Here is an 18,872-nt window from a genome sequence, read left to right on the forward strand (position 1 = left end):
TGATTTTCCAGTGAATGTCTCACCACAAGAGTTTTGGACAACAGTAACAAATGCCTGGCTTTAGAGTTTGCTATTTTCCATGGGGTACTCTCATGGCCTCAAAAACTTCACATTTCCAATATGGCACCACTGAACAACACATGGGAAAGGGATGTACACTATACACTTGTAAGTCAGCCTAAGACAGAAATCAAAATGAAGCTGCAGACCAGGTTTCTAGCAACTTACTGGAAAAATCAACAAGTGTTCTGCCATCCTATGCTTGTGTGGGCCCTGTCTTCCAACACTCACATGCTAAAGTGCATACAAGATATCCTGCTAGAATAAAGGAAAGGATGGTGGTTGCTGGCATGGGGGAGGGGGCATAACTGGTGCTTCTGTGAGGACCAAGGTAAACACAAGAGGAATATCATGAAGAGAGAGAAACCATGCCCATAACACACACACACACACACACACACACACACACACACACACACACACACACACACGCAGTACCAACATGGTAAGGGTCCTGATATTTATACTCACTCTCACTATCATGTATACACTCTTCATTCCATCATCACCTAGGTAACTGAAAAAGTGCAGGATCAGTTGCCAGGCAACAATGTCTACATCTTTTCTCCTCTCCATACTCATGTGCCATGACCGTCAGTTGCACTCCCTTCTAAAGGCTACCATGAGTCGCAGACACATATCTCTACTGTAGCCCACAGCCTGGAACCAAGACCAAGAACCATTTTACCATGTGGTGAGAAATCTACTCTTCTGCCCATTGCCATGGAAGAACAGCATCAAAGACAAAGAGCCCAGCCGAGCAGCCCGGGGTCTTGGAGTCCAGGCCCAGTTCCGTACTGAACTAGCTGCTGTGGGTCTCAGATAGGTTTCTGGACTCCTCTGAGTTTACAATTCTTCATCAACCAGATGCAGATTTCCCACAAATGTATGTAACAGAGATTTTCTTTCACCTGAAAAAAAATGGAGGATTATAAAGCTTTCTGGATCCCCACACCAAGTTGTCAGGAAGTCCATGTATGGGGTGAGTTCTCTGAAGTGTGTGAAATGCAAGAGGAAAGACTGGCCAATGGGCATCCCAGACCTCTCCAGTGTTCTCCAGAGCCTGGCTGAGACTTTGGCACCAGGAAACCCAGAGAGGAGTGAAGACAAACCTTTTCCAGAATAAAGCAGGTGACAAGTCCTAATGGATTCTGAAGAGGGCTTCTGTTCCTGCCCTTAGCCATTGTCCAGTCATTTGTAGCCCGGAATCCTTCCCAGAAGCTCTTTCTCTCAGAAAAGGAAATTGGCAGCCCTGGGAAGTGAACAGCTCTCAGCTTGGACTTGATTAGGGACCAATTTTGGGCCTGTTAGCCGAGCTTCCAGTATCATCTCAGCCAATTACTGGCCCAGCCTGGCCTCCAGCTGGCTGCTTCCTTCCAAGCTGGATACTTTTATTCCAGCGGAACAATCCCCTGCTCCTGAGGCAAGAAACCAGGGTGACTGTGGCCCATTAAAAAAGATGGTGAGAGACATAATTCACTCAGTAAGATAATGGAGTAGGCAGGGTTTCACCTGCAGCTTTAATTGGAAAAAATCCTCAATAAACAGTCTTGTGGCTTGTGTATAATAAGTATGGGAATTTACAAACTCTCCCCAGCTATTGGACTCTGATGACTATTAAAGTTCGTGTCTGGCAGAGGAATTTTGGCCTGATGGACTAAGTTACTGGCCTCTGCCAAACCAAACAGGCTGGCAACCAGAAGGGAAGCCTGCGGGATGGAGCTTACACCACCCACTTCTCCAGGACTCCAAGGGTTCCTTTGGGCCGGGCTATCCACAGATCAAGACTGGTTGCTAAGGATGTTAGTGTTCACCCAAAGATTTGCCACTCTATTCCTTCATCGGCTCTGCAAGTTCAAATCCGTAGAACATACATCACAAGGCTGGGCCCGACCATGCACATCGATAACTCCAGTGTGTGGGGCAGGGCAGGCAGACCCTGGGAGTTTTCTGGCCAGCTAGTCAGTCTGACATGGTGAGTTTCAGGTTCAGTGAAAGAGCCTGTCTTTAAACAATAAGGTGGAGAACAATAAAGGAAGACAGTGATGGTTTCCTCTGGCCTCCATGTGCATGTCTATGCATACCTTGGGTATACATGTGAACATGCAACACACACACACACACTGAACTAATATAAATTAAAAAGTAAATAAAGAAGAAACTAGCCCTGACATCCACTTCCATCCAGAAGTCATCACCCCTAGGATTAAAAGGGAAGGGGTAAATCCTCCCACAGGCTCTGCCTCTTCCTCTGGCCACAGCTGTCCGATTGTGTTATCAGCATCCAAGCTCCTTCCACTCTGGCAAGAGGCCTTATTTCCTGTCATTCTCCACTCCCTGTTTCCAGCTTCTTTTCCATCTCATCTCTTATCTGAGGCAAAGGCACAGCTTGTACTGCTCTCTCTGCCCCAGCAGAAATTCCCTTCTCTTGTTGCCTGGTGCCAAGGACTCATTAAGACCATGAGTCTCATTATCGTCTTTTATTCATGGCCTCCTCTGTAACTCCTGAGTACTTAGAGGACTCCAAGCTAACCTAGAACACAGACACACGTGCACATTAGAGTTGACTGCAATACTATGCAAGTAGCTAGATTATGGAAGCAACCTAGGTTTCCAACAACAAAGGAATGCATGCAGAAAAGGGAAGTTAGAATACATGTACAATGGAATTTTTTTCAGACATAAAGAGGAATGCAGCAATATAGTTTGCAGGAAAAGGGATGTTACTGGAGACAATAATATTTAGTGAACTGAGTCAGCCTCAGAAGAGCAAATACATGTTTTCTGCTGTTTATTGGCCATTGCATTTCATCTTTTGAGAAATGTCCATTTGACATTAGTTGACTCTAACATCCTGTTCCCAAGCTAATGGCCTCCTCCTTTATGCCCCATGCTCTAAATCTTCCGGCTTTTCACAAGTATGGCTTGGTTGCAGGTACATCTGTTGGGGTACCTGCTTCCATCATGGCTTGAACTGAGTACTGCAAGAGAAGGAACCACATTTCTTCCACGTGCTTTTCTTCCCACAGGCCATGTGGGTAATGGTGACCTAGGAAGGTATTATACTTTGACCCACAGAGACCGCTAAACACACACCTTACAGAACTATAACTTAACTGTGCTGCCCTGGAACAAAGTTGTCTCAGCTCACTGACTGGGGGTCCCTGGAACATTTATGGGAAGGGACTTAGCCTTCTAAGCTCCTTATCTATTATCCTCAACACAAAGTCATGCAATGAAACAACTTCAAAAGCATGAGCTGATCGGAAGGAAACACAACTTTGGTATCCACACAAATTTCCATGATTGTTAATTCTACAACTTTTCAAAGTCTCATATTTTCTTCCTCAGAGTCTTTCATAGACCAATATACAGTGCTCAAATGCAAAAAGAGGTGATGCGATAGGAATCGGGTTGAGACTTGAGAAACACAACAGGAGATAACAGTAACGTCCCCAAGTTATACATAGTGCAACTATGGCCTGATGTGGAATTTTCTAAAGCATTCTCGTTAGTGTATGTCCAAGACTACTTAAGCTTGAAGATAAAGGTAACAGGAGAGAAAGGTAATGAATGTCACATTCACACAAGCAGAGCTACCTCTCCGCAACCGTAGACCACATAATCATAAGGAAAGAGAGAGAGTCCTTTTCCACGTAGCAAGGGAGCAGGTGGTCATTTATCTTTCAGGCGATCAACTGACAGACAGACAAAAAGGAAATCCACCATCTACCAAGAACTTAAAACCAATAGGGCTGAAATTGGCCTTGCAAACCCAAGTTCAAAACCAACCAACTGTACAATGTACTCTGGGACCTGATTGAATCCTATTTCCATGAAGTCTCAAGATCTCTGTTTAGCCTAAGATTCCCAGCCAGTGACGTATGTGCTGTAATCAATATCTAAAACAATAAAACCTCCTCTACCAGGGAAAGAACTCAAAAGCCCTTGGGGTCTTAGTTAAAAGGTCTGGCTTATGTAATAAACATTTGCTGTTTTAACTGGGCACCTAAGGACACCTAGTGAAAGATCAGGTGAGCTGTAACCCTCACAGTTACCAAGAGGATCAAGGTCAGCAGAACTGGAAGGCACTGTAGTCTCAGAATTTTCCCATGTACATTCTTTCAGATATTTCTGGGTATTTCGCCTATAAATTATTATTTTGTAAATGCCCTCACAGTAAAGCTTTCTATGCAATTCTTAGAAAAAGGGTCAGACATGCATCCTGTCTTAGTTGTTTCTTGTCTATTTGGTGGGAAACATTTACCTTTTCTACCAAATACCACTTGGCTCTCATTCTATAGAACACCAGTAGGAATCAAAGTGATGGAAATACTATTGGCTTTTTACAGAACTAGCTGCTCTGTTGTGATGTCACCAGCATCTGGGTCAGAACCTGGAAGATGAGGGGCTTGGAGAGTAGACGTTATGAATAGAACTGAGCCTGCTATCCTGAGCTCAGGACGTGACTCTTCATAGTGTTGGACCTACACAAACATTCCACGGCTGAGGGAGAAGGAGTTTAATGATGATGTTATTTCCATTACCTGGATCCAATTAGAGATCAACCTAGAACACAGGTTTTCCCAGAAGAACTCAGATAGTCCATATATGCATCCCAACTGTTGGATAGACTATGTTTCTTTGTGGACAATCACATTCTCTTGCAATGGTAAAAGCTTGTGGATCCTGTACTAACAGGTCCTAATTACCCCAAAGTCACCATCACTCAGGGCTTAGCAATTTTATCTGAGAGTAGCCACTGTTTCAAGCATCTCATATTTTGGACAATATTTTATCAGCCATACTCATGCCAATTTACATTTCCAATAGTCTCCATGAACAAAATCCTGTAACATTCTGCTGTTCCTGGACATACTCCATCAAAATGCCTAAAAATTATAGAAATTATTTTATCATCTGCATTAATTTCCAGATGAAACATCTCAACACATCAACTCCAAATTAAGCATCAGAATTCTGCAGTTGCATTTAAATATGTTAATAACCACAGGTAAACAAACCCCAGGCTGAAATTGTCCACAAAGAATAGAGGGCAACTTATCAGAGGTTCACAAACACAATGTGGTATAATTATATGCTGAGACACTTAACCTCGAAAACACATGGAAAATTTACAAAGATCAACTGCTCATAAAAAAAGAAAAAAGTTGTTAATCAAATGAGAGAGTTATCTAGTAAATGGTTAGAAAATTGATGGGAATTCCTTTGATAGCACCATTTTGATTTGATTAGTTGTACTATTTTTGTATCTTTAGTAAACAGAGTTTGATTAAGCCACAGAGCTCTTTTACTGTAGAAATATTACAAACTCATTAGTGGCTAAGAAGAAAGTATAAAAGGAAGATACAAAACTCATTTTTAAAAGCACCCCTATAATCTCTCCTTCTTGTTCTCCACTTATATTCTAGCAGTCACTAAAGCAGGCTCCCCTAGCAGGTCGGATCGGATGGGTTAAATAACACAGGTTGCTGAAGACAAGTGAGGGACTGAGGGGGGACAGCTGCATTGACTTCTTTTGACTGGGAGTTGATACCTGGGAAATCAGAGCTCCCTGCCACCTTACTCCGAAGTTCTGAGTCTCATTAATTAAATAATTTAAGAATTGACTCAAATGGAAGCTTGAGCACAATTTTATCAGAATTTTTTAAAGGACAAATCCCAGGGCAGGCAAGCCGTAAATTTTGGCAGCTTTCCAGAGGAGAAGAATGGAGGAGAGATGAGAAAAGGCCATGCATGGCATTTGAGTTACAGGCATACGGTCTGCCACACAGCAGCAGACAGCCACATAGTGGAAAGAGCTGTTCGGAGACAGAGGAAGGAAGCTAAGAGTATCAGAAGAAGCATAGTCATGTTCTGGCCACATTCCAAAAGAGACAGAAAGAAGGAAAAGTTGCATCTGTCTCAAAAAGGTAAATAGACTCAGCTGAACTCTAATGACTGCTCAGCCTATAGGGACTCACTGGGGAGGAAGAAATTCTGGGAAGAAAAAGTTAATATCTCATTAGGGGAATAATTATTATCTATTTAGCATGGCTTAAGGTGCCAGCCTCTTTAGGCGTGGTTCCTTGGCCAGGTGATGGACCCAGTACAACTGGAATGTTAGTTTTTCGCCCAGGTCAATGATCCGACTCCCCTGACTAGAAGTTTCCCCTAAAGGGCCTTGATTGCTGCTCTGACAAAATGGCCATCTGTATCTTTTCTTCTCCCTGCCAATGTACGACCTGCCATCTTACAAGGACATGCACTACACTGGGTCAGATTTCAAGATCTTTTTCCAACTATAGTCATACTGTATAGTATATAGGGTGGAGAATTCCACATAGGAATTGGGGGTTGGGGACACAACTTAATGCTAGATCTTTGCTGCCACTTTGTAAGAGTGTTGCTTCCTTGCAATAATTACCCTTGAAAATTCACGGGATGCAGACCTGTCACCACATCAAATCTCTAGTGACCCTGTTGACTGTCAGACATCCACCTCGTAAGACGGCCGGCCCCTCATGTAGACTCTTACTGCTTCCTCCCTGACCGCTGCTAACATGAACAGCCTGAGTGATCTCCCACAGAAAGTCTTACAGCTGCCTCCCTGCTTAAAATATCTCCTGCTTATTTAAGTATCCAAAGTTCTAAAACACTGTCAGCTATATTTATATGTATTTAAAAAAAGAAGGAATCAAAATATGCAAGTGTGTATGTGTGAAGAGCTCTGTTATAGCACCATTTACAATAGAGAAGACAAGCCACCTAGATCCAGTAATGCCTTAATACAAGGTGGGTGAACAGCCATGGATTAAAATAGGCACAGGGAGGGAATGTTTACAAGAATTAAAAATAAAAGGTCTTGTCTGTTAAACTAAAATAAAATCTGAATAAATAGTGATTTCTGTGTATATACTTTGTATTATTTAAAAAGTAGTCAAATTAGTGAGAGAATAATTTATGAAAAGATAAACATCAAATTATTTTCCTGATTGGATGGGGTTAAAGCAAATTTTGTTTATTTACTTCAATTACCTAATTCTTTAAAAATGTATACTGTTTGTGTTATTAAGGTCTTAAATTTTAAAATAAAAATTCTCACAATTTCTCCATCATCACAGATATAAATTCAGGGTTTTGAGCAAGATGTCAAGAGCTTTTATACTGGAGTCATACCTACCTTTCCCACCTCATCCTCTGCTCCACCTCTCCCTCCTCCTCAACACTCCCTATTCCCCAGAAGAGCCACAGAGATTAAATAACTAAAGTGAATAGGCATTGCATCCTAGAGCTTAGAACCAAACAAAATGTGGTTCAACCTTTAAATCCTGTAGGCTTAGTGGTAACTGACTTCCTAGTGATTGATAACACACAGCACACAGCACCACCCCCACCTCCCTGCCATAACCTTGAATGTTCAGATTTTAACATTGATCTGCTTGAAAAGGGATGAACACTAAGACCACAGCAGTTATCTTTCTCAGTCTTGAGGAAAAAGTGTTTTGTTTTTTTAAGAGTGCATTTGTGCACGCCTTTGTGTGTGTACGTGTGTGTGTGTGTGTGTGTGTGTGTGTGTGTGTGCGTGTGTGTGTGTGTGTAGGTGCATGCCTGTGGTGGGTACATGCACATGAGTGAAGGTTCCCATGGTGTCCAGGAGAGGACATCAGGTCTCCTGGAGCTTGTTATGGACAGTTGTGAGACGACTTGGATGCTGGGAATCAAACTTAGGTCCTATATAAGAGCAGGAAGTGTTCTAACCGCTGAGCTACCTCTCTAGTCCGCTTGATTTCTTAGCTAAACAAGATCTCGAAGGACTCTCCTTTGTTCCCTGTCAATTCTCACTCCCCAACATAGTGTAAGCTTGGATTTCTTATACATTTAACACTTCCTGCTCCTGTTTGTTTCTTATATGACTGCAAGTATAAAATAGACATACAAATCAAACATCTCATAATAATGAATCATAAGTTCATTTAAAAACAATTGCTTGATATACATATAATTTTATTATCAATTAAAGATGAAAGTAATTTGTTTCCTAATGAGATAAGTGTGCTTCGTTTATTTTATATAAAGATTACATCATGGCTGAGTATTTGATACCACAGAAAGTAGATCATCTCTAGTGATTTTAAGGCTGTTAGATATTTTGATCGTATAATCAATGCTAAGAACACCTCTTCACAATAATGTTCAAATGCTTCAAAATGGTAGAAATATATCGAGTGCCATTCAAAACTGCCAGAAATTCTGTCCAAATCCCAAACCTAAACTCACTGGATGATTTTTTCAAGTCAGCAATTCAAACAAATTTTTAAACATTTTAATATAATGCAATGCCAATACATACTAATTTGGCAATTATATCTTGGGGAATAATGGCAGAAGAAATATTAAAATACTTTTGTTTTCTGATTTTTAAACCATTATGATTTTATTAGAAACCTTTGTATGTATAGTAAAAGCTCATCAAGTATAAAATACACTAGTCTCAAATCTGAGCCAAGTTGTTTGGGGCAGCTGTCATTGACGTTGGATGGTGTGACAGCCAGCTCAATGCAAAGGGCACATGCTGTGTTTTCAGAACCAAGGCTACTATGAAATCACAAAATGCTACACAGACAATCACTGTTAGAAGCACCTTGGATTCATTACAAGGTTTGATTTTTTAATTAATGTTTGGTCTTTGAACATTCATAAACTTTTTACTGTCTCCAAAGAGTTGTAGCCCCTGCAATCAAATGTGTAATCCCCCCATATGGGATCATAGCCCACAGGATAAGAAGCTGGGGTCTAAACTGCCACCATCTTCCTCCTGGGACAATAAGATGATACTAAGCACATGATTAATTCAACTGGCATGTTGTAGTAAGACTTCATATTGAAGAATAAACTCATTGATGAGTATTCTGGAGGAAGCTACTTATCCACTGCTTACAGATGATAGGTCAGCATCAGCCCACAGACATCATCTTGAGTTACATTCTATGTAATGGTGTATTTCTTCATTGAGTCAGATCGTGCATCCAGTATAGAATTTTATATGTCCTCATCTAAGTGTGTAATTTGCTGACACCTTATATAATACATTTGCCTAGTTACTGTATGCAGACACACATTTTTGAGTACCCATAAGGCCCTCTCATCCTTCACATCAGAGAGATAAGCACTGTCCTGACTTCCATCACCACAGGTTAGTTTTCCTGTTCTTGAACCTAAAATAAGTGAAGCAGACCCAAAGTGCTACTGTCCGCAAGGTTAAGTGTGTGATAATCGTCCATGTTGCCACACATACACAATGCTTCATTTTCTTCCATGGCCCTGACTTTATATATCACCCTTCCCCAATTCTGTCTTTGCATTCTGGTCTTTTATCCATGAATAGTATGTCAGGCATTCTACGGGTGAATACTTCTGCATGCGTTTTCACCATTTTCTGTCACTCAACTCTAGTTTGCCCTTTAGATTTAAGACTCACCTTAACTCATTTTTCTTGACATCCCCTACCTTTGCCTAAGGCTAGACCAATTTCTCCATTCTTTCCTTTGCTGACCACTCTCAGCCATTCCATTGAGATGGTTCTCTCTGAAAGCCCCCCCCGTGCTGACCACTACACCCCATCACTGTAGACATTCAGCTCTTTCTTCAACAAAGAAATATACAAGAACAGTGTTCAGTTCAGCCCACAGGCAGAGTCCTCATCCCTTCTCTTTCCTTTCCTATGGCATCATGAAATTTGAATGCTACACAGTGTGTTCTCCTCCCAAGCAATGCCCACCCTGTAGCGGATGTCCAGGAGAAGTTACATCACAGTCCCTCTGTATGGTAATCCTTGAAATATTTGCTCTGTCTTGTATGTCACAATGGACTGTGACATGTTTTTCTTTATAGAACTTCCAGGAAGGATCCCCTACGATGACCATTAAGGAAAGTGTGAACAAGGATGAGCAGAATGGGAAAATAGGGATCAGAAAGAAAGAAGAAATTGAACACTGGCTTTCTCGGGATGGTGAGATGCTGTGAGAATGTCTTCTCTGTACTTTGATTTCTAAGTTCCCTATACCTGATATGCTTTGTGTTCCTGATAATATAGTGTTAACTCTATGTAAATGTCAGCCCTGCCCTGATGTGCAATGACACATGAGGAACTAATTGAAATGCTTTCTATCACTGATACACAGGGGCAGTTCCCATAGCCTAGGGAATGGAGCCTTTCCCTAGACAGCCCGGAGAGAAGCAGAGAGAACACAAATAAAAATAACCATGGGTCAGTCACCTTCTAATATCATGGCCTGACCAGAAAGTATGTGCCCAAATAAGTCCAAACAGGCAGGATCTCAGAAAGAAAGCCACTAGGTCCCCAGAGGCAAAAGTCCCAAATCCTGCAAGTATTTGACAGAAGTTGGCCTGGTCACTGCTCTGGGTGGTCTTGCCCACTTGAACTCCCTTCCTGGAGTACACTGATCTTCCTGTCACTGGTTTCTACTCCTCAGCATGTCCACACAGAAGCTCCCAGTCTCAACACTTGAAACCAGCTCCCGCCAGTAAGCCAAGCCATTTCTGATCTGAGTTGCTCACTAGGGCCTGTGTCAGGACCATGCCTTCCCTGGCTTTAAACATTTTGCATTCATTGATAAGATTCAGTGACAGCAGAGGAGCTTAAATGGCAGAGTGGTTCTAATTGGAGAGCCATTCAAAGCCAGCTCTGACACTATCCATGTGATGCTGGCCAAACCTGTGGACAGCTCTGTGTCCAGGCTAACTCTTCTGTAAAATGGTAATGTTGATCAGCCATCCCCACCTCAGTGGCCAGCAAGGTGAAGCAAGGGGGTTCACGAGTGTTAAACACTCACCAGTCCAGGATGAGGAGGGCTTATCTGCTGTTTTTATGAAAAAAAGAACAGAGCTTCTAAAAAAATCCATATTGGCTGATAGTAAGATTAGAAAGAAAACCCCTCAGATCTTGCTCCTCTATCACCCCATCTAGGAATTGTTCATTAATTTTTGGTTCTGAGGCAGCAAAACAAATTTGCATCTTTTTACCCAGAGAAATTCCAGAGGGACAGTGAGAGCCGGAGTGAGAGAGGAGCAGGGAAAGAACAGTGACAGAGAAAAGAGAGACAGGGATGCATAACAGATTGAAACTGCTAGCCTGGCAGCAGGAACGAAGCCTTGGAAAAGATGCTCACTTGCCAGCTGGGTTCTGCCAGCGATTCTTTTTTTTTTAATTTTCTTTTTCATTTGTGTTCACACTTCGCCCTCTTGTGGTTCACCAGAAAATCACAGGTGCTGTTTTGCTCTCAAAACTGGTGGAAGTACCTGGCTAAGGAGAGCCAGTCAAACTACTTGAATGACAGAATGAGAAGGGGAGCCAGGATATGTGGCATACACCCCCAAGTCTTTCTTCAAATGTCATGTGAGCAAACAGAACCTTCCATTCTCACCTTTGAAGGAAAGAACAGCCCCAAGAGACACACAAAGCCAAATCCTCCAAGGGAGACCCCCAAGGGGCTTAAGGAGCTACTGGGATAGAGTGGTTTAGGGACAAGCTGTCAGAGAGACGCTTGGTATGTACAAGCAAGTCCAAAGGAGATCTGATCTTCTATTGCTATACTTACCCGCTGAAGCCAGCTCATGCCAGTCAGTTACACTGTCACTGACACCCAAAGTGCCCTTCTTCAAAGGATTGGGTAAATGTGACTCTTCCCGGTACCTTCTGACGACTCTTCCTTAGGCCCTTACCTTTAGTGGACATGTGTTGTCTGTCCTCTACCTCACTGCTGCACCTCATCTCTCTCCATAATGCAGCCCAGCCTTGTCAGCTTTCTATTGCAATTATGTGTGTTCTTGTCCCACCCTCCTCTGGGGATAAAAAAGTTTAGGGTCCATGCAACTCCAGGGATCCAGCCTCCTGTAGAGAAGGTATTCAGCCACCCACACATAATGTCTTCATTCTATGACAAAGGAACTAGGAAAGACTTTGTCTGAAGACAGGCTAGTCTTAAAAGGCATTGAAACCTTCCCCCTGAGAACTCTGCAAAAACAGTTAGCTATGCTAAATCACACCCCACCCGTACTTAAATGATCCCTGCAACTTATCTTTAAATGTTTCAGAAAGAGGAAAAGGTAAAGGAAGGAGGGAGGGAAGGAAGGAAGAAAGGAAAGAAGGAAGGATGGAAGGAAGGAGAGAGGGAGGAGGAAGGGAAGAAACAAGAGGAGTCCAGGAGAGATGAAAAAGGAAGGAGAAGGAAGGGGAGAAGACTCTGCAGTGGACAGTGACATCTAGCTGCAGGGTATGTTGCTCTCCATAACCATTGGAGTTTTCTTCATATCTTTCCAAGTTTTGAATTATTTCAAAGACAAAAAAGTTTAAGTAAATGTAAAATCAACTGTATTTAAGATGGCTTACAAGTTTAAAAGTGGAGTAAGCCGGGCGGTGGTGGCGCACGCCTTTAATCCCAGCACTCGGGAGGCAGAGGCAGGCGGATCTCTGTGAGTTTGAGGCTGGGCTGGACCGATAGCCTCCAAAACAATACAGAGAAACCCTGTCTCGTAAAAACCAAAAAAAAAAAAGTGGAGTAAATACCTGTGTAAAAAATAAAACCAGAATACAAGTGAAAATGAGTTTTCCATCCCAGAGCATAGGTGGGCATTAGGGCTTACAAATTAAACATAATTGAGTATAAATTCTGTGAGTGCATTTCTTTCTATGAAGACATTATTTTCAGCTTTTATCAAACATCATGGGTTTCTAAGCCCATGTCCCCCCAAAGTGTTAAGACAGTGGCTTACAGAGAGACTAATAATTGCTATTAGGGATTCAACAGTTGGCGAGGATAGACTGAACCAGTCAAATTTCACAGACAAGAAGTAACTTGGGAAGCATTCAGTCAGGATACTCCTTCCCCCACGCCATCCACATGGGAAAGGCAAGCCTAAAGAGAGGTCAGCAAGATTGATTCCAACAAATGTAACATGTATCACTGATTCCTAAGTAACTAGGACCACAGTAATGTCCTTATGCCACCGGTCTGCCCTGTCTCCTAGAAAAGTCATTCTGAAAACATTACCAGACAACAATGGCCATCTTGTCACCTCTCATAGTCAAGGCCATGCATCTTTATTTGAAACCAAATGAACGCATTCTCACAGGGCTGATTGCAAAGGAAGCTTTGTAGAGGGGGTTTGAGGCATATCACAGGGACCACAGATATTCTCAGCTGTAAGATAGATGGAGCGGGCCACTAACTAAGATTGATGGATGGCACCCGCCCTGGCAGGCCAAACACAATGCTGGGATGGCCAAGTGGGGGAAGAAAATTAGTTTGCAAGATTAGAACATATTAGCACAAGTCAGACAACTGTCATGTCACAGCTCCTCACTGTAATGCTGATTGGCAGGCAAGCATTTCTGATTCTGATGGCCATGGAGGTGAAGCGTCTGCAATCTGTCTCGCATGACATTCTACCGGCTGGCAAGTCCCTGCTGCTGGAGAAGTCAGCTTTTCTTAGAAATCCCTGTCCCCTTGGGTCTTGTTTGTCAGGCCCCAGGCCAAAGGCACATGGTGAGGTGGGACAGGGCAGGGTAGAGGTAGTAGCTATTGATGTGTCAGCTGCCAAAGGAAGCTTTCTCAACTTTGTTCAACAAGTGCTATTGGATAACTCTCAGGCCTGGTACTGAGCTGAGGAGAGCAGAGACATGCAAGAGATGAGGTCCCAGCCCCTGGAGGAATCACCAAAGAACCCAGATCTACATGTGTGGTCAAGTTCAGTAATGAAGCGAAGTAGGCCAGAGTTAGTAGCAGTCCCTTGGCTAAACCTCATCTGGTTGATTCCCCCAAAAAAATGCTACCATCTCACCCCCATCACTCATCTCTGGGCTCCACAGCAGATAAACATATTTATTCTCATTAATATTAAACTAGAAAAGTTGGAAATCAGTCATGACTCACTGAGATTCAATTCCTGGGTGACACTATGTGATTGGTTTGCACTGTTTGGGATTTTTAAAATGGGTCTTTGTTTGTCTGTTTTGTTTTAAGACAGGGTTTTGCTGTGTAGCCCTAGCTGTCCTGGAACTCACTTCGTAGACCAGGTTGGCCTCCAACTGACAGAGATTCTCCTGCTTCTGCCTCCCAAGTGCTGGGATTAAATATGTCTGTTACCACACCCAGGTTCAAGATGGGTCTTCTAACTGGTAGGACAAAGTAGTAAATATAAAAGAATATTTTGTCAAAGTGTGTATCTTAGTGCAGGAAAGATAGGTTATGTTTGCTATGACAACTCTAAAATTCCAGTGGCTTGACCCAGTCAGCACAGGTGTCTCATCTCTGTAAAATCAGCTGCTGGCCATCTTCTCTCTCTCAGTCACTAACTCTTCTCAGGCTAGTGATTCAGAGATCAGGTTGCATTGAGAATGACTGAAGTAAAACCATCTTGCGCAGATCTTACCCTGATTCTATTCAATGTCTACTCAGAATGTCTGCCACACCTTTCAGTCCCCAACACCCTGAATAGTCATGTCTACCTTGATAACACATTTAGGACTTTCCATGACCCTGACCATGACCCAGGTGTGTAACCAAAATAAATTCTTGATGTATAACCCAAACAAATGTTACAAGGTTCCCTGACTTATACATGATAAGGATGTCATTGCGGTTTTTGCCTTTATAAACACTGTACCCATGAGCTTCAGCATCATGAGTTCTTTGGGGCAAGGGATTCTATTTGTCACCAGCTAATAAATGACTCTAATTTGACCTTATATGCATAGTGGTCTATAATTTTCATACTTAGACTATAATACTTTGTCCTCCTGGTTCCTTCATTTCAGTATGGAGGTAACAGTCACACACATTAGCTCTTTCATCCTTTGGTCCAGAAGTCATGTGGACACATACGTCAGCATATACAAACCAAGTCTGACCAGTGCTTCTAAAGTTCATCGGCTTAAACCAGTCATATGACCTTACCTAACTTTAAGGGGGTAAAACCTGGGAAGAAAGGGGTTGGAAGGTAAGAGAATGCTTGTGCCACAACATGCTAGCATGGAGCAAAGAGTCTTACACTAGTGGAGTTTAATAAGAAGAACTTAATATTCTTATATGTGACACATGCGCCTCTCTGACAGCAGCCCTCTCTCTTCCAGAATTTGCCCTCAGAAATAATCATCATCCTGAATTATATGTTGATCTCTTCTTGTCTTAATCATTTTGGTTACATGGCATTGGTACTCTTGGCACCACGAGAAAAGAAGAAAAGATAAGATACACAGAAATTACAAAATAAGGTTATAGCTATAATATAAACATAAATCATCTGGGCCCATTTAAAGACAAATATCATTAAATTATTTTTTAATTACTGTGCCAACTGTGACCAGAAAATATCTCCAACAATAATATTGGGTCCCCAGGCACAGCCATCATAGGAGATCAACAATCAAGCTCCCTGTTGATGGCTCCTCTGTCTCTTCAACTGATGCTATATTTATTTCTTGAAACCAGTTGTACCTTTCTACATTTGTGCCTGGACTGTAAGCATTTGCACACCACTATCTTATTTCTTTGAATGTTATGTCCAACTCAGCTTTTCCAAATATCTGTTTTTTGTTGCCACTTATAAAATTTTCTCGTGAATATAGTAAAAACATTAAATAATTTCTTTTATAATAACAAAAACCATACTACCCCAAAAATATGATAGACGTTTAGATGAATTTTAGAGATGATTAAATTTGTTGCTTAACTGACCCCTAGGTCATGAGAAAAAAAAGAATTGGGCATTAATCGGGGACTTTAGGCCTAAGAAGTTAGATGGAAGGAATGTTGCCATCTAAGATAAATATGACTATGGGAACAAGAAACAAGATGCACACAGAAGTAGAAAAGCATCCATATAAAGGGACTTCTATCTCATAAAAAGCAACCACTCTCTAAGTTTGTGAAGAATTTCAAAATGAAAAAAACCGCCACTGAAAACCGAAAGATCACCATTCTGCAAGGAGACCTCGAGGTCGATTTACTATACAAACTCATCATGACAATACATAAAACGCTGTGAGTCCAGATAGTCAATAGTTTTCTTCTGAGTAAGCAAAGGATAACATGACTCAAGAATGCAGAGTAGGGTAACAACAAAGGTAGCTGCACAACTCTATCACAGGGTGAGCCGTGTTCCATAGTACTGTATTCAGTGGTGGAGTGCCTGCCTAAAATATCCAAGGCACAGGGTTCAGCCTGAATGAAGTACTGTAACAAATGAACAAGGAAAAATAATGCATGTAGTGTCAACAGCCTTTTATGCATTTGAGATCTTCTTGGTTACGTGAGGATTCTTAAAAGAAAAAGAAATAAAATGTAAGAGACATTAGGAATTGCATCAGCTAGAGACAGACAAAAAGACACCATATCACTGCTAAGAAGGGACAAAAGGCCTGCAGAAAATGGGAAGCTGAATGCACTGCTCTGTAAGTACCTAGCAATAATTAGGAGGCCTCAGTCATTGAGCAGAGATTAGACACAGCAACAGTGGTACTTCAAAAGGAAGCTCAGAGCATATAGGAAAAGCCATGATAATTCATAACTGTGACTAATTGAACATTTAATAGGCTAGCTTAATATATAATAAACAATGATTTAATCAAAGTACCCAATCCAAAGGATTACAGAGTATTCTGAGTATCTGAGCACCTGGAAGGAAAAAAAAACTGTGTTACCATACTGATGAAATAATGACTGCTAATGATATATACATATATACCTTTGAAGACAAAATTGCTGGCATACTGAGTGGAATATCATTGTTTCACAAGCAGTGACTGTTAATTAATTGGCATATTTTATTATAAGGAATTCAGATTCAAATGAATGCAAAAATGTAAAAATTGCAGATTACTCTGTACTTATCTGTATGAATAGCAAATGTCGCATTTTCTGTATCAATTTGAAGTTAGCATTGTAGATATTTAGGGTAAACCTTACTTTTAAATTGCAAACCAATGCAATCAGGAGAGCTGCCATAGTATGTAAGCTACTCATGTTATTGGACAAAATTCAGCCCCATGACCATTTCAGAAGGGTTAGGCTAGGGTTGCAGTAGTTTGAACAATTACATAATTAAAATACAATATGGTTAAACCCTAAGTTACCTAAGATAACACACCAGTCCTGGTGGAACAGCAAACAGTTTGAGGCTTAAATGACTTAATTTCTTGATATCACAGTGACTCCTAATGCACTGTACCACCTCTTCTGGATGCTAAAGACAGACAATCCTAGGCCATGGGACTGCTAATATCCCAAATCACTTTTAAAATCTGTTATTTTACAAGCTTTCTCTTCTGCCATTTTGATTTTCAGATGCCTGAACCTAATGATGATCAAAATGAGAAGAGTTTATGGTCCTTACTAGTCAAGGAGTATCTCTCTTAATGGGAACAGTCTCATTCCACTCCTTGATCAGCATCTGGAAGATGACTACTGTGTGTTCTATTGTGTGTTAGAAGATGGTCTAACAACCAGAAAGAATTTCCAAATTACACTGGCTTTTTTATTCAGAATATCTGTGTTCTAACATTACTGGGATGGCAACTTAAGGTTTGGCCAGTATTGAAATAAGGACTGGGCCTGACACTCATCTTAAGCAGTTGAAAAATCAAGCTATTGATAACCACTTGCAAATGAAAATTTAGATTTTACAAGGGCATCTCACTGGAGAAACAAACTACTCTTAGGGGTAGGCTGCATATCCATCAGTAGATGCCAACAGAGGGTAGACTCAAAGGCATCTTTGGAGGTTCCTTGTCTCATAATGTCATATCCAGGCTTTTCCTTTTTTCTACTTAATTTTATCTTGTTTTCTAATTTTTTCTTTACTTGTATATATCTTTCTTCTTTTTACTCTAAAGGTTCTATGTGTATGCATTATGGCTTCCAGGTTAGTGTTTCTATGGGATTCCAGAGTATACAACAAGTAGGTCTCTGTGTCTGTCTTTGTGTGTGTGTGTGTGTGTGTGTGTGTGTGTGTGTGTGTGTGTGTGTGTACCTCTTTTTGGGCTCTTTACTTTCTGTTTGTCCTAATCCAGTGTGTAAGCTTTGTTTTATTATATTATATTTCATTATATTATATTACACTATTACACCTTAGATGCCTCTTTGTTTTCTGAAGAGAGACAGAAGGGGGTAGAACTGGGTGGGCAAAAGAACTGGGAAGAGTAAACCATAATCAGTATTTATTATGTGAGAACAATACTTGTAATAAGTAAAAAAATAAAAATAGAAAAGAAAGCTCAGGTTGAATATGCAGATCAGTTACTTTTAGACATCAAGGAGACATTAGACTCACTGAGAGAGAATAAACAAAGTGACACCTTTGACATGCCCACTACTAGCAGAAGGATTTTCAAGCCACAGGGCAAGAAGACGGGATACAGGTAGAGCCTGGTGACCTCTCTGAAGTAAGAAGATAGATCTAGGAGGATAAGGAAGACAGGATTAAAGGCCACAATTTTGAGAGAGAACAGGGAAGTGGCTGGAGATCTGAAAATCAGGTCCCTTTCAAGGTTTTCATTAAGTAGTACTTAATATGAACTCATGAGGAAATCCCTCAGGGCTAGAGAAAGAAAGATTTCCAAAGGATTGAAGTGAAAATATCTCCTATCATGTGGTGACTACAGGAGCAGGAAGACATATCCACAAGCTGAAGGCTACTTTGGTTCTCCTGGGCAAAAGTGATAAGCAATCATTGAGAGGCTTGTGTTCAAACACTAACACAAAGTTAAAAGGTGTTTATAAAAACACAAAATA

At 41.3% G+C, this 18,872-nt stretch overlaps 1 long non-coding RNA gene across 1 annotated transcript in view; it reads left to right on the top strand.

Annotated features, from left to right (window-relative positions):
• The first annotated feature begins 623 nt into the window (after positions 1 to 623).
• Positions 624 to 18,872, top strand: part of LOC121143674 — a 29,802-nt gene continuing 11,553 nt past the window's right edge. The window contains exons 1-2 of the long non-coding RNA XR_005880982.1: positions 624 to 2,035; positions 9,955 to 10,072. This is a non-coding gene — a long non-coding RNA (uncharacterized LOC121143674). The remainder of the gene's footprint in view (positions 2,036 to 9,954; positions 10,073 to 18,872) is intronic.

This window comes from Mesocricetus auratus, unplaced genomic scaffold, assembly GCF_017639785.1.
Source record: "Mesocricetus auratus isolate SY011 unplaced genomic scaffold, BCM_Maur_2.0 Super-Scaffold_4256, whole genome shotgun sequence".
Classification (NCBI taxonomy): Eukaryota; Metazoa; Chordata; class Mammalia; order Rodentia; family Cricetidae; genus Mesocricetus; species Mesocricetus auratus.